The following is a 12,962-nucleotide window of genomic DNA, read 5'->3' as shown; positions in this document are numbered from 1 at the left end:
TCGGGGGAAGGGTAGGGCAGGGCAGCAGAACCAACTACCTAAATTGATGGATCAAAAATTCTTTTTTTTTTTTTTTTTTTTAAAGATTTTTTTATTTATTTATTTGACAGAGAGAGAGACAGCGAGAGAGGGAACACAAGCAGGGGGAGTGGGAAAGGGAGAAGCAGGCTTCCTGCCGAGCCGGGAGCCCGATGTGGGACTCGATCCCGGGACTCCAGGATTATGACCTGAGCCGAAGGCAGTCGCTTAACCAACTGAGCCACCCAGGCGCCCGGATCAAAAATTCTTGCAGAGTATTTCATTCAGGCTGATGTTGGAAACCAACAGAATAACTAAAAGCTGAAAGTCAGCTGGGTCTGCAGTTTGAGCCTAAAAATGGAGGTGGATAAGTAAAATTTTCAAAATTCAAAATTTTCAAAATCTTACTTCAAAAAAAAGTAAGATTTTCACTTTTGGGTTCTGTACCCTCTTCCTTTTTATATCTGTCGAAACCACTTTTAACCACATGAATGTTACTTTTTTTTTTTAATTTTTTTTATTGTTATGTTAATCCCCATACATTACATCATTAGTTCTAGATATAGTGTTCCATGATTCATTGTTTGTGCATAACACCCAGTGCTCCATGCAGAACGTGCCCTCCTCAATACCCATCACCAAGCTAACCCATCCTCCCAACCCCCTCCCCTCTAGAACCCTCAGTTTGTTTTTCAGAGTCCATCGTCTCTCATGGTTCTTCTCCCCCTCCGATTTCCCCCCCTTCATTCTTCCCCTGCTGCTACATTCTTCTTCTTCTTTTTTTCTTTCTTAACATATATTGCATTATTTGTTTCAGAGGTACAGATCTGAGATTCAACAGTCTTGCACAATTCACAGCGCTTACCAGAACACATACCCTCCCCAGTGTCCATCACCCAGTCACCCCATCCCTCCCACCCCACCCCCTACTCCAGCAACCCTCAGTTTGTTTCCTGAGATTAAGAATACATGAATGTTACTTTTATAAGGAAAACAAAATATTATCTCTCCATTCAGTTAGGGTTTTAATACCCCCCTTTCTACAAGTCTGCTTTCTATCCATCCTCCCTCCTGACAAACCAACTTCGTGTGACTTTTTTTTAAGATTTTATTTATTTATTTGAGAGAGAGAGCATGAGCAGGGGGAGGGCAGAGGGAGAAGCAGGCTCCCCACTGAGGAAGGAATCCAACCCAATGCGGGGCTGGATCCCAGGACCCTAAGACCATGACCTGAGCTGAAGGCAGACGCTTAACCGACTGAGCCATCCAGGCGCCCCTAGTGTGACTTTTTACTTCTGTCAGGCATGGTGTTTGACTGCAAGATTTCACTAATATCCAGTAGCACATTGCTTGTCCTTTTCAGGTAAATTTCTCATATGTTTCCTCCATCCAGTACTCTGCAAATACCAGTTCATCCAACCCATAGATCCTAGGAAACAAGACTATGTTAAGTCTTGTTTTTATGTACATCCTGTCTCTGTGCACAAGTTAGGGCCACCCACAGAAGACACTCTATTAACTAGTTGTTTTCTAACCCCCAAGTCCATTTTGCTACAAAAATGAGAGGCTGAATATTAGCCTCAAGAGAATGGGGCATTTACTTGTCTTCTTCACTGGATTGGATTCTCCTTGAGGGCAGTGCTTGATTTTTATACATTCTCAAGTTATTAGAGACTGAGAGATGCCGACAGACAAAACTACTCAGTACATGAGTGGAATGGACAAATTGGTGAACGAGTGAGGTCAGCAGGTTGGAGGGAGAGTCCTCTAGAATCAAAATTCCAGGTCCTGCAGAAATTATGGTAATAAGCTTCCTCTGAATTCTATTTTTCATTAACCTTTTACATTAAACACTTAACTATTTTGTCTGTACTTACCATGTGTTCAAAACCTACAGTATTTGAAAGAGATGTTTGCTAGAGACCTTCGTACATTTATCAAAAGTCCTCCTCTGGATCTGAGTTTGTCTAGAGAAGAAGAAAGTTCTAGATTTCTTTTCTTTTTTTGTTTTTTTCAACTTGCCTCAGTAATGACACCTAAAATTTCAGGAGCAGCCAGGATCTCTCTCTCTCTCTCTCTCTCTCATGCACACACAAGCACGAGAGCCCGTGTGCGTGCATGCACACACACACACACACACACACAACCCATCTTTCAGCCTCTTGAATCCCATTGAAAATCCTGAGGATCTGTGAGACTTTATGAAAGATTCCCTTTATGTGACACCTCTTTAAGATCTTCTTTGAGATGGCCCCAAACCCTTGAAATACTTCAGGCTGAAAGCTGTTACCTGTGTTGAGTGGAGCACTGTCTACCTCTCAAAGGCCTTTTGACTCTCCAAGGAGTATTCACATTGCCTTAGGAGCTAAGAAAACCTCCAATTACTGGTAAATGCTATTAGGAGATGACAAGATGATGAAAATATACCAGTAGCTATTACTATATTATCCCAAATATATTTCCCCTGCCAGGCCCAAGGCTTGCAAACAACATCCCATCCTGTGTCTGTCAGATATTGCCTTTCATAGCCTCAGCAAAAGGACCAGTAAGCAGGTCACTGGCTGCCATCATTTATCAAACATCTATACATGTCAGAAGCTGTACTACACATATGTAAAGAACCTAAGATAGTGATCAAACAGTAAATGTCGCCCAAGGACCAGGGATTACCCCTTTGGAGAGTCTATGGATGGGCAGCAGAACCCAGCGTTGCTGTCAGATGGCCAGGCACTCACTGGAGGCTCTGCCCACCTCCTCATCTTCCACACTGGAAGAATCAGGTGTGGGATGTCCAGCATCTGTTCATAATCTGAGCTGGAGGACAGGATTACAGGTGTGGGGGGAGGAAGCCTCCTCCAGCCAGGTGAGCAGACATGCATGTACTTGGAAGAAAGATGAATGAGGTTCAGCTCTTTTCCAATGCAGGGTCAAGCAATGACATCCAATTCATACAGATCCATGTACCACGAGGGATGGAAATTCCCACTCTAGTTAACTCATTCCCAAGCCCCATCCTCTGCATTAGTGGGGCCACACTGCTCACCTCACAAGGTGCTCCAAATGGCCACACCTTGACCAGCAGAGAGGACCCTCCATGCCTGGCAGCCCCCGTGCTCTTTCCCCCTTCAGTCTTCTTCCCCCAAATTCCCCATGTCCTCATCTGCTGGGGATGCCATCATTTCTACTCTGTTGGATAGCGAGAAAAGAACATTTGAGCCCTGGGAGAAGGGAAGAGGGAGGCAGAGGAGAACCTCAGAGAAGAGGTTTCTTTTGGTTAGAACTTCAGGTTGAATATCTTTAAAAAAAAAAAAAATAGATAAGTTGTCCTGTAAAGATTTATCCTTTGTGAACATATCCTTAGATGGGGGCAATCCAGAGAGACAATGGGCAGAGAAGTCCACCCCAAACATATACGCATGGTTGTTGTTGTTGCGTGCCTTACATATATTATCTCATTTAACCCACAAAACAACTGCATTGTCACCCCTATTTCACAGATGAGGAAACCACACTCAGAGAGTTTGCTGGATCATTCTATTGTCAATTATGTTGATTATGTTTCCCGTAACTCCCTTCTCCACAGGGTTCTGAGTTAGAGATGCCATAGAGGAAGCTGAGACTGGCAGGGGCAGAACTGAAGTGACACAGGGGCTCTTTAAAGGAGTTCAAGGTCAGGTAGGATGCCACACAGTTCAAGGTCAGGTAGGATGCCACACAGAAACAGAGGTGCCCAGTGGGTTCTAGCTTATTCTTCCTCTCCTCCATTCCAGGCCCAGCTTTTCTGCCAAAGTGCCAACCCTGCAGACCAGCAGTGGCCCTGCCCACCACCAGATGTTTGGCTGCAGACCCACACAGGTAGCAGCTTCCTGTAAACCTCTGTAGGAGCTCCCCTTTCCTGTCCCATTTCGGCAGCTGGATTTGCCCAGCCTCCTCATCACCAGGGTTTCAGAAAGTCAGTTAGTGATTTATCAGATCTTGCAACTTGCTCCTAGATCTAAAGTCTAATTCCCATATTATATCCCTTATTCCAGATAAATCTAGTTCTGCTTCCCGGACTGAACTTTGGCCAGAAAAAGAGATTATATAACATTCAAAGGCCACCAACCTAGGAAGCAGTAGAATGAGAAGCCAGGCAGGTATGAAAGCAAGTGGTCAGCACTGAGGGTGGGACCAGAAGTGGAGAAGCTCATCTAGCCCAAGGGGTTGGACCCAAGGAAGCCCCTGGGGCTTCAGGCATGGTGTCCAATCAATGACAAGCTTCAGATCCTAGAGCATCCCATCTAGTGGTGGCATCTAGTGTCCAGAGCCAGTGGGTGAGACCCTCAGTCTTGGATAATCATCCTGTCCACCAGGAGACCCCATCAATGTCCAGGTAATAAGATACATCCTTCCTCTCACTTCTTTTCCAAGAAAAAGATAGATCCCCTGTCAGAATTCAGCAGGCAGCTATCAGAAGCCACCACCTCCATTTGGAACTAAAATATGAGGCACAGGAGCTGGACTTTAAGAAAAGGAAGCTACCAAACACCAGGTCTGCTTTCTGAGCCCCAGCCTGGAGTCATCTGTGACCATTAGTGACCTGACTGCTCTGATGATGCTTGTCTCAGGAACCAAGGAGCCCTTGGGAGGAAGCCTCAGTGACAGCTTCTAGAAGGGCAGGCCTGGGGAAGGGTGGCATGGGAAGGGGCAGACACCCTAGGAGGTCCCAAAAGGAGCCCCCTGAGCAACACAGCACCATAGCTGAGAGCTCAGAACACAGAGACAGAGCAGGAGGAAACAAGACACTCTTTACTCATGGTATCAAAACACTCATGCACGAGTGGGAAAGGACTCAAAGTTTGCTGTAGATGGCATCCTGTGTTCAATGTCGGACCATAAAGTCTCAAGTAGGAAAGTCTAAGCAAGCTGCCCGGTTTTGCAGATGAAACCTTTAAATGCTCATGCTCTTCCTCCTTCACGGTGCCCACCTAGAAAGCAGCCTCCTCTCACCTGTCCTGCGTCCACTCAACAACCAGGATCAACCCATCTAGTTGATGGATAAGAGCACAGACTCTATCACCATGGTCGATGGGCTTAAAATCCCAGCGAGGCCACTTCCTCTTGAGCCTGTCTTCCTCCTCCATAAGATGGGGATAAAAGCAATATCTATCTCAGAGCCGACCTGAAGAGTTCAGTGACTTCATAGTGTGACTGGCTAAGAATACACAAGGCTCACTATAAGGGCTTAATTAACGCTAACTCTTATTAAGCACTTACTGTTTTCCAGGCAAAGCTGCAACAAAATCTTGACCCCCATCGAGGACTGGTGGGAATGTAACAGGCATCATGTCTTCCCATACAATGGGCTGGACTCCATTATGGGTGGAATTCTGTCCCCACCAAAATAAGATACGTTGAAATCCTAACTGCCAGGACCTCAGAATGTGACCTTTTTTAGAAAGAAGGTCTTTAAAAAGGTAATCCGAGGATTGCTGGCAAACACCAGGAGCCAGGAGAGTCAAGGAAGGATTCTCCCCCCGAGACTTCAGAGAGAGCACGGCCCTGCCAACACCATGATTTGGGGCTTTCAGCCTCCAGAACTGTAAAACAAAACATTGCTGTTGTTTGAAGCCACCCAATTTTTGGTCCTCTGTTTGGCAGCCCTAGGGAACTAACACAGACTCAGGTCTCAACTCTCGGCCAGAGCTGCCCAGGCTCTGGAGCAGTGAGGGACCCACGTCCCCCTTGTCACAGGGATGAGGAAGCAAAAGAAGTCAATCAGCAAAGAGAGCAAGAAGAAGAACATAGACACCCCCCAAAAAAGCAAGACATGGAGAAAGCCAATTCTGATTGCTATTTCATTCTCCATTTGGTCTTTTCTTGAGGGCCGACTAAGTTCCTTCTCTGAACTGAGAGCACCTATGTCCCTGTAATGGATTTTCCTTTTGGTCTTAATCTAGCTCAGGTGGGTGCTTAGTAGTTGCAACCAAAGGGACCTTAAAAATGCAATGGCCACAGCTTCAGCATCGTAAATGCCACCTCCAAGACAGGGTGGACAGAGTGCGAGTACCAAGAATGTGCAGAGGACAGGGGGTCCCTCCACAGGCCAGCAGAGGGAGGCTTTCCAGAGAGGTGACCATTCCCTTGGACTTCAAGTGATACCAAAGAGGTGACACACAGAGGAAGCGTGTCGGGCAGTGTGACCACATTTTAGAGTCTTGTGTTTCTGCAGGATTAACACTGAGCTGGTTGATACTGGGAAGGTGTTCATCATTCTTGAGCTGAAAAACAATCAGAGTAGAAATAAAGCCACTGCCCAGTTGCCATGTTAAACTGAGCCAGGCATTGAGGAGCTGTCCCATGTCCTCTGGTTTACAGAAGGCAGCCCCCAAGTTCTCTGCCTACTGAGACCACATCTATTGATCCCAGAGCAAATTGACTCCCCTGCCTGTGTATCGCAATTCAGATGCAGACACTGAATGATGTTACCTTCCAATCCCAAGACCAGCATTCAAGCTGCACAAATATTTGCTTTGTTCCTCAGCACTCCACCTATTAAGCCAAAGTAGAGAGGAAAATCACATTACGGCAGGCGGAATGAACAAGATGCTGCAGTCAGTGGACACCTCAAGGGATGTGAGGGATCACGCGACAGGTCTCACCGTCGAACAATAGATATTTCCTTCTCACCCCCAGGATAGGACAATGCAGGATGTTTCTTTAAAGTCAACGTGTCTTGTGATCCAACGGACCCTTGACGTAAGTTCCCTCCTGTAAAGAAGCAACCTGTTCTTTTCCTGGCCCAGGATCTCCGTAACCCCTTGTGCCCTGCTCTCAAATTCTTCCTCTGTCTTATATCCTCTGCTTCCCATTCCTCTTTCCCTACTTCTCTGTTCTGTTTTTCTCTCGGTCCATCTTAGTTGGGGGTCTGGCGGGAACGCAGCCTCCTGTTAAAAGAGAGGAAAAGGAAACAATGCAAGTGTTGTCCATCTGCTGGTGACATCAGGGGAAGACGAAGCCAAGATGCACGGGGTTTAATTCCATCCCAGGGTCAGTCTTGCTGCTGATGGTCCTGTTGGCCCCTGGCCAGGGCGTCCTGTGTCCTCGCCGGGCTGAGCCAGGTATAATGGGGAGATTAAGAGCCCAGGCCCAAGCAGAGCTTCTCAGGCAGTCTGATGGCTTTCATTAGTGTTGAACTGCAGGAAATGATCCAGTCCCCCCACCATGTGCACAGCCATGCTGGAGGGTAGGGGAAGAGGAGCCATTCGGGAAATCACTGCTCCCTGCAATCGGGAGCACCATCAAAGCTCTCTGCTTGTGGCCTGGCAGCCTCCACAGATTCACTGACATCTGTTCCATGCTACGCCCAAGAGCTGTCGAGATGAACAAGACGCTGGCCAGGCCTTGGGGAAGCTCTAAGTCTGGAAATAGCCTCGCAGACAGGGCCCCCCTTGGGGACGCATCAGGTGGGCAGAACACGCCATGCCACACAGAGGTGGGCCGGAAGGTGCACGGGAGTGAAGCAGGTGAGGGAGGAGAACAGGATTCCAGCAGGGAAAAAAGGCATGAGAAATAAAGAAGCATGAATACATGGATGAAATACTGGAACAAAGCAAGGAACTCAGAGCTCATTCCCTGGCCCGGGGAGCCTGAACCAGACTAGCCTGGGAGAGAATGAAGCCAGACCTGTGTCCTTACACCTTGTCCCCTGGGTGTTAAATTATCTCTGACCATGAACGTTTTTGTGACAAAACAGATATAACATAACATGTACCATCTTAACCATTTCTAAGCACATGGGTCAGTGGCACTAAGTACATTCACACTGTCCTACAGCCTACCCCCACCTTCTGTCTCTAGAACTTTCTCTCTTCCCCAGCTGAAACTCATATCCACTGAACACTGACTCCCCTTCTCCCCTCACCCCACCAGGCCTTGGCTGCCAGCATTCTGCTCTCCATGTCTGTGAACTTGACTCTCCTGGGCACCTCATACAAGTGGAATCATGCAGTATTTGTCTTTCTGTGAGTGGCTTATTCCCACTTAACATGATGTCCTCATGGTTCATCCATGTTGTCACAAAATATAGAATTTCCTTCTTGTTAAAGACTGAAAAATATCTGTAAAAATGTTTATACAGTGAGCATGGAACTTTTACAACTCCAGTAAGTGGAAGTAAATAAAATAGGCATGAACACCACAAAAAATTAAATTTTTTTTTAAAAGAGCCTTTTGTTCCCCATTATAGAAAATCCAGCCCAAACTGACTGAGGCAGAGAGGGGGGCTTTGTGGGCTCATTGACTGAGGAGTCCAGGACAGGGCTGGCCTCAGGCATGGCTGGATGCTAATGCTCAGCCCTATTATCACAATCTGGCCTGGCAGGGGCCAAGCTCTGTGCCGGGTACTGGGAATAGCGGAGGGATTAATAAGCATTATTCCAGCCCTAGTAGAACTTGTCACCTCTCCCAACAGCTGTGCCCATGGCAGACCTCTCCAAGCGACCCTTGTATTATATATGCTGAGCTTGGCTGGGCCTTTGGGTCTGTCTTCACACAGGGCTCCAGAAAACTACCACTTCCTGGTGGTACTGGTTCATGAGATAAAGCCACCCACCATTATTCCCCTAGAGCATAGTTAGGATAATTACGGCCAACACTAAATCGCGGCTCACTGTGTGTACTGGGGATTGACCACACTAACTCACTTAATCCCCAGAACTGTCCCATGAAGTAGGGACTCTGTCACTAACCCCATTTTACAGATGGGGAAACAGAGGCACGGAGAGATTAAGTGAGCTGTCCAAGGATCTGAGCAGATTGTTGAATCCACATCCAAACCCAGACTGGCTGGCGGCCCCATGCGGTGTCACCTGGGGGGCCAGCTAACCCCCACCCTCCCCCACTGAATCCCCATCCCACCTTCAAACCACCACAGAAACACGGAACACAATGACAGGATTCTAGAGGGAATGACAGCATTTTCTCAAGTGCTTTAGCTTTTTATCCAAACTCAAAGAGAGGAGCTAAAATGAATTAAATTATAATTGGACAATATGGGTTTTTGAATTGTAATTGTTATAATTAATTTACCATCAATATAATGCAAGGAGTTAAAAATAATGGATTGAAAGTGGTTGAAAACCCATTGAAAATGTAATATGTACAAGTGAAATACTCGTCTTACATATGAAGTACTTAACCAAATATGACATACTCTAATAAATCTCTCTCTTATTCATTACAGCTGCACATGCTACAGTTCACAGTCAAGCTTATCTTTGGAGCATAAGAGCTGGTACACTTCCTCTTTAATCCCTCTCAAGACCCCCTTTTGGCATCAGAATAAATTTCACAACAGCACATTCTTTTAAAACCTCTGCTTCTCATGCTTGGATGCTCGTCCTCGCAGGCCCTTAATTCAGGGCCCACTTCAATGGAATCATGAGCGTCACAGGCTCTAGAAACATCGGCCAGAGGTAGCCATCTCGGGAGTTGATGCACTCAAGAGCCCTGTTCTGGCATCAGGCAGAGCTGAGTTCAAATCTCCGCTTGGCCACCCATAGCTGGGAGTCTTTTAGCCTCTCTGAACCTTGGTTTGTTTATTTTTTTAATGGACAAGGAGACTACCTTCTCAAAGGATTGTGGTAAAAAAATTTAGAGAGAATTATGAGTAGAGCATGAGCACAGTCCTTGGCACATGGGAAGCACTATGACCTGTGTTGAAAAGTTCGAGTATTGTCATCTACATGGATGCATACTAAAACAAAATGCAAAATCTTCACGAAGTTTTTGAATGAGTCCCAGTCCCCTCCCCTCCCCAAAGGCCACCATTCAAGTGCCAGCATATGAACGGGGGTAGTCACGTGGACCCCACAGGACCGGTGTCAGGATCACTGTTATCATGCAGTATTCACTGGTACCTTCCAGGTGCCAGGAACTGTCCACATAAACTATGACTAAAATGAGGTGCTTGTCTTCGGAGACCTCAAGGTGCAGCTTGGATGGATAGCTAACTGCCTGCACGAGCCACGGTGAGGGGCATCTGTGTGGCAGAGTCTTCTGGGAAACCCTGAGCCTCTTCAACCAGTCAGAGGTCCCCACCTCATACTTCCTCAGTGATGTCCTGGGTCCGACTTTCCAGTCCAGTCAGACCAGGGAGACAGCTGGACTGATGCAGCAGAGGGCAGAAAGTAAAGCAGGGCTTCAGGGAAACCACCGAGCAGGCTGGGAAGTAGAGAACATGCTGGAACCCTGGGAGCTGGAGGGATGACACCCTGTGCAAACTAAAATCAACATCTGGTGGGAAGAGGCAAGTCAGAGCTGGAAAAGAAAGCCATGCCTGATTCCCGGGCACTCCAAACACAAGGCTGATGGTGGCCAAACTAGCTGCAGGCCCCATCTGCTGGAGCATTGCATATAGCTCAATACCAACTGCTAAATCCCCAAAATGGAGGTCACAGCAAGAGACACTCTCTGCTGCCAATGACCCAAAATTGGGTCAAAACCTTCCCCAAACTGGAACTGCAGACTGAGAAGCCCAGTTCTGGGCTCTTTCCCTTAAAAGGAAGGGAGAGAGAGAGGGGGAAGGAGGAAAAATTCAGGGCCATTTCCTGAGCCTGTGAGGACCACATGCCCAGGGAGCTGTATGAATGACAGCATTGGAGAGTGATGACCACTGCTTTTTTCTTTCAGTTTTACCACCAGTCAGGGAGATTCTGCTTCACTCTGAATAAATCCGCGTTAAGATGAGAGAGATGTCTAGACACATTTAATCCAGAAAATCCCTCTTTCTGAAAGGAAATCACTCTCTACGTGGTAGGGATATCAAAAGGCAGTTATAAGGTGGCATTAAAAAGCATGGATTTGGGCATCAGACAGATCTATGCTCAAAACCCAAGTGTGGTTCTTACAAACTACCTTGGTTCCGAGCAAGTCGGAATGTCTCTGAGTCAGTTTTTCTAACAGCAAATGGGGATAATCATACAGATCTCACAGGATTGTTGTTCGGATTACAATTTCATTCAGTATTCACTGAGACCCTTCCAGGTGCCAGGAATTGTGCTGGAACCCACACAAAGCAATGAATAATATGAGGCTCTTGCCTTGGGAGAGCCACATCCTAGCACAGGATGGATGATGTCAAAGAGCCATGATGTGGCATGTCTGTCATATGCACTGGAGTCTATGTAGTAGAGTCAATAAACACAGGGCAAAATCAACAGAGATGGAGGGCAGAGGAGGTAGGGGAGAGTCCATGAAAGAAAGTGCTGAGCTAGTCTCAACGGATGAGTCTGAGCCTTCTGGTAGACCAGATGCCACTGGCATTCCAGGGAGAAGCATCTGGAAGGATGAAGCCATGTGGCAAGACTTGAAATGGCAAGGGCAATGGGAAGAGGGCAGTGGAAGGGGAAGGGTGGGCCCAGACCCAGCTGAGGAGGGTCACATATGCTAAGGAGTCTGTGCTTTCCTTCCCCATCGTGATTCTTCCAGCTCTATCTTGTCTTATTCAAAAAGGCTTTGATAGAGCCAAGTGTGAACTCTATCCCAACGTCCTTGAAGAGTCATATTGAAGCAACATGATTCTTCATGAAGTTCGACAAAGTGTCTGCAATTAGTAAGTGTTCAACACACCCTGGTTTCCTTCTATGCCCTGAGATAAGAATCCTTCCATTTTCTGGAGTATGTATCTTGTGCTGTAATACTTTGACATCACCTGCAGAGGTCAAGGGTAGAGCAAGGGGTCAAAGGGGCTTTGAACTTAAACGGAGCCATCATCAAAGGCAGAGGAAAGAGAAGGAAGAAGACCAAAGAAGCTGCTGCACAAGGAGCCCCCGAAATGCTGTAGCTTCCAGAAGACAGAAGGGCATCTCTCTCCTACATAACTGTCCGGGAAGCATAGACAGGATCAGCTCCATGAGGTCAGCAGGGACCCAGGTCATTATCTTCAGTCTTGGTTTTGTGAAGTTGCTGCTTTTCCACACATGCATTTGGCCATCGGACAAGAAATTGGGGACATCCAGGGTTGGTGGTACTCCCACTCACATCCAATTGGCCTGAACTTAGTTGCATGATGTATACTGAGTTTGAAGTCCTACCAGGCTGTCCAAGCAACAGCTAGAAATGCAGGACTTGAGTTCAGGAAGGCCCTGGTCTTCCCACAAAATGCTGTGTTGGTTCATAAAATCAGTGTCGTCAAAAAATAGTAAGACAACCCCAGGTTACAATCACTATTCGGCTGGCTGCTTGTGGTGGCGAGACCTTCAGTAATTCACACACTTAGCTTCCCTGAGACTATTTAATCTGTGAAAATAGCTTGTAATGATGACGGAAATATGAATAAAATACACAAAGCACCTGGCTGGTGGTAAGTCTAATGAGCACTTCCTTGTGCTTGTGAACAGAGGTGATCAAGCTGAAGTTTCTGAGGGATTTCACTGATCAGGGTTCACGGAAAGGATTTGGGGGTTCACTAGAGTCTATCAGGGGGAACTTCCTTAAAGCTGGAGGTTGCAGGAGAAGGTCAAGATCGCAAGCAGACGAATGTCACAGAAGCAAGTAAGATGCTCCATGTTTCAAGCAGCATCCCTGAGCACCAGTACAGCCCCAGATCCTCACTCAGCTCAGGAGACAGCATGGCAGGAGGGCAAAGGGCCAACTTTGGAGGTCGAAAGTATGGGTTTACTACCAATTCTGCCATCCAGTGATTGAGGAGCCTTGGGAGAGACACTGGATCTCTCTGAACTCCCAATTTCTTTACTAATAAATGACAATAATGACACTGCTGAGGAGGGTGGGATTAGTGCCCTCATAGGAAGAGAGGAGAGCCTGCTCACTCGCTCTCCCCCGCTCCCCATGTGAGGACACAGCAAGAAGGTGGCCATCTGCTAGCCAGGAAGAGAGCCCTCACCAAGGACCAAATCTGCCGGCACTCTGCCCTTGGACTTGCATCCTCCAGAACTGTCAGA

This window comes from Halichoerus grypus, chromosome 6, assembly GCF_964656455.1.
Source record: "Halichoerus grypus chromosome 6, mHalGry1.hap1.1, whole genome shotgun sequence".
Lineage (NCBI taxonomy): Eukaryota > Metazoa > Chordata > Mammalia > Carnivora > Phocidae > Halichoerus > Halichoerus grypus.
The sequence above is the reverse complement of the archived record's forward strand: the minus strand, read 5'-3'. Positions refer to the sequence as shown.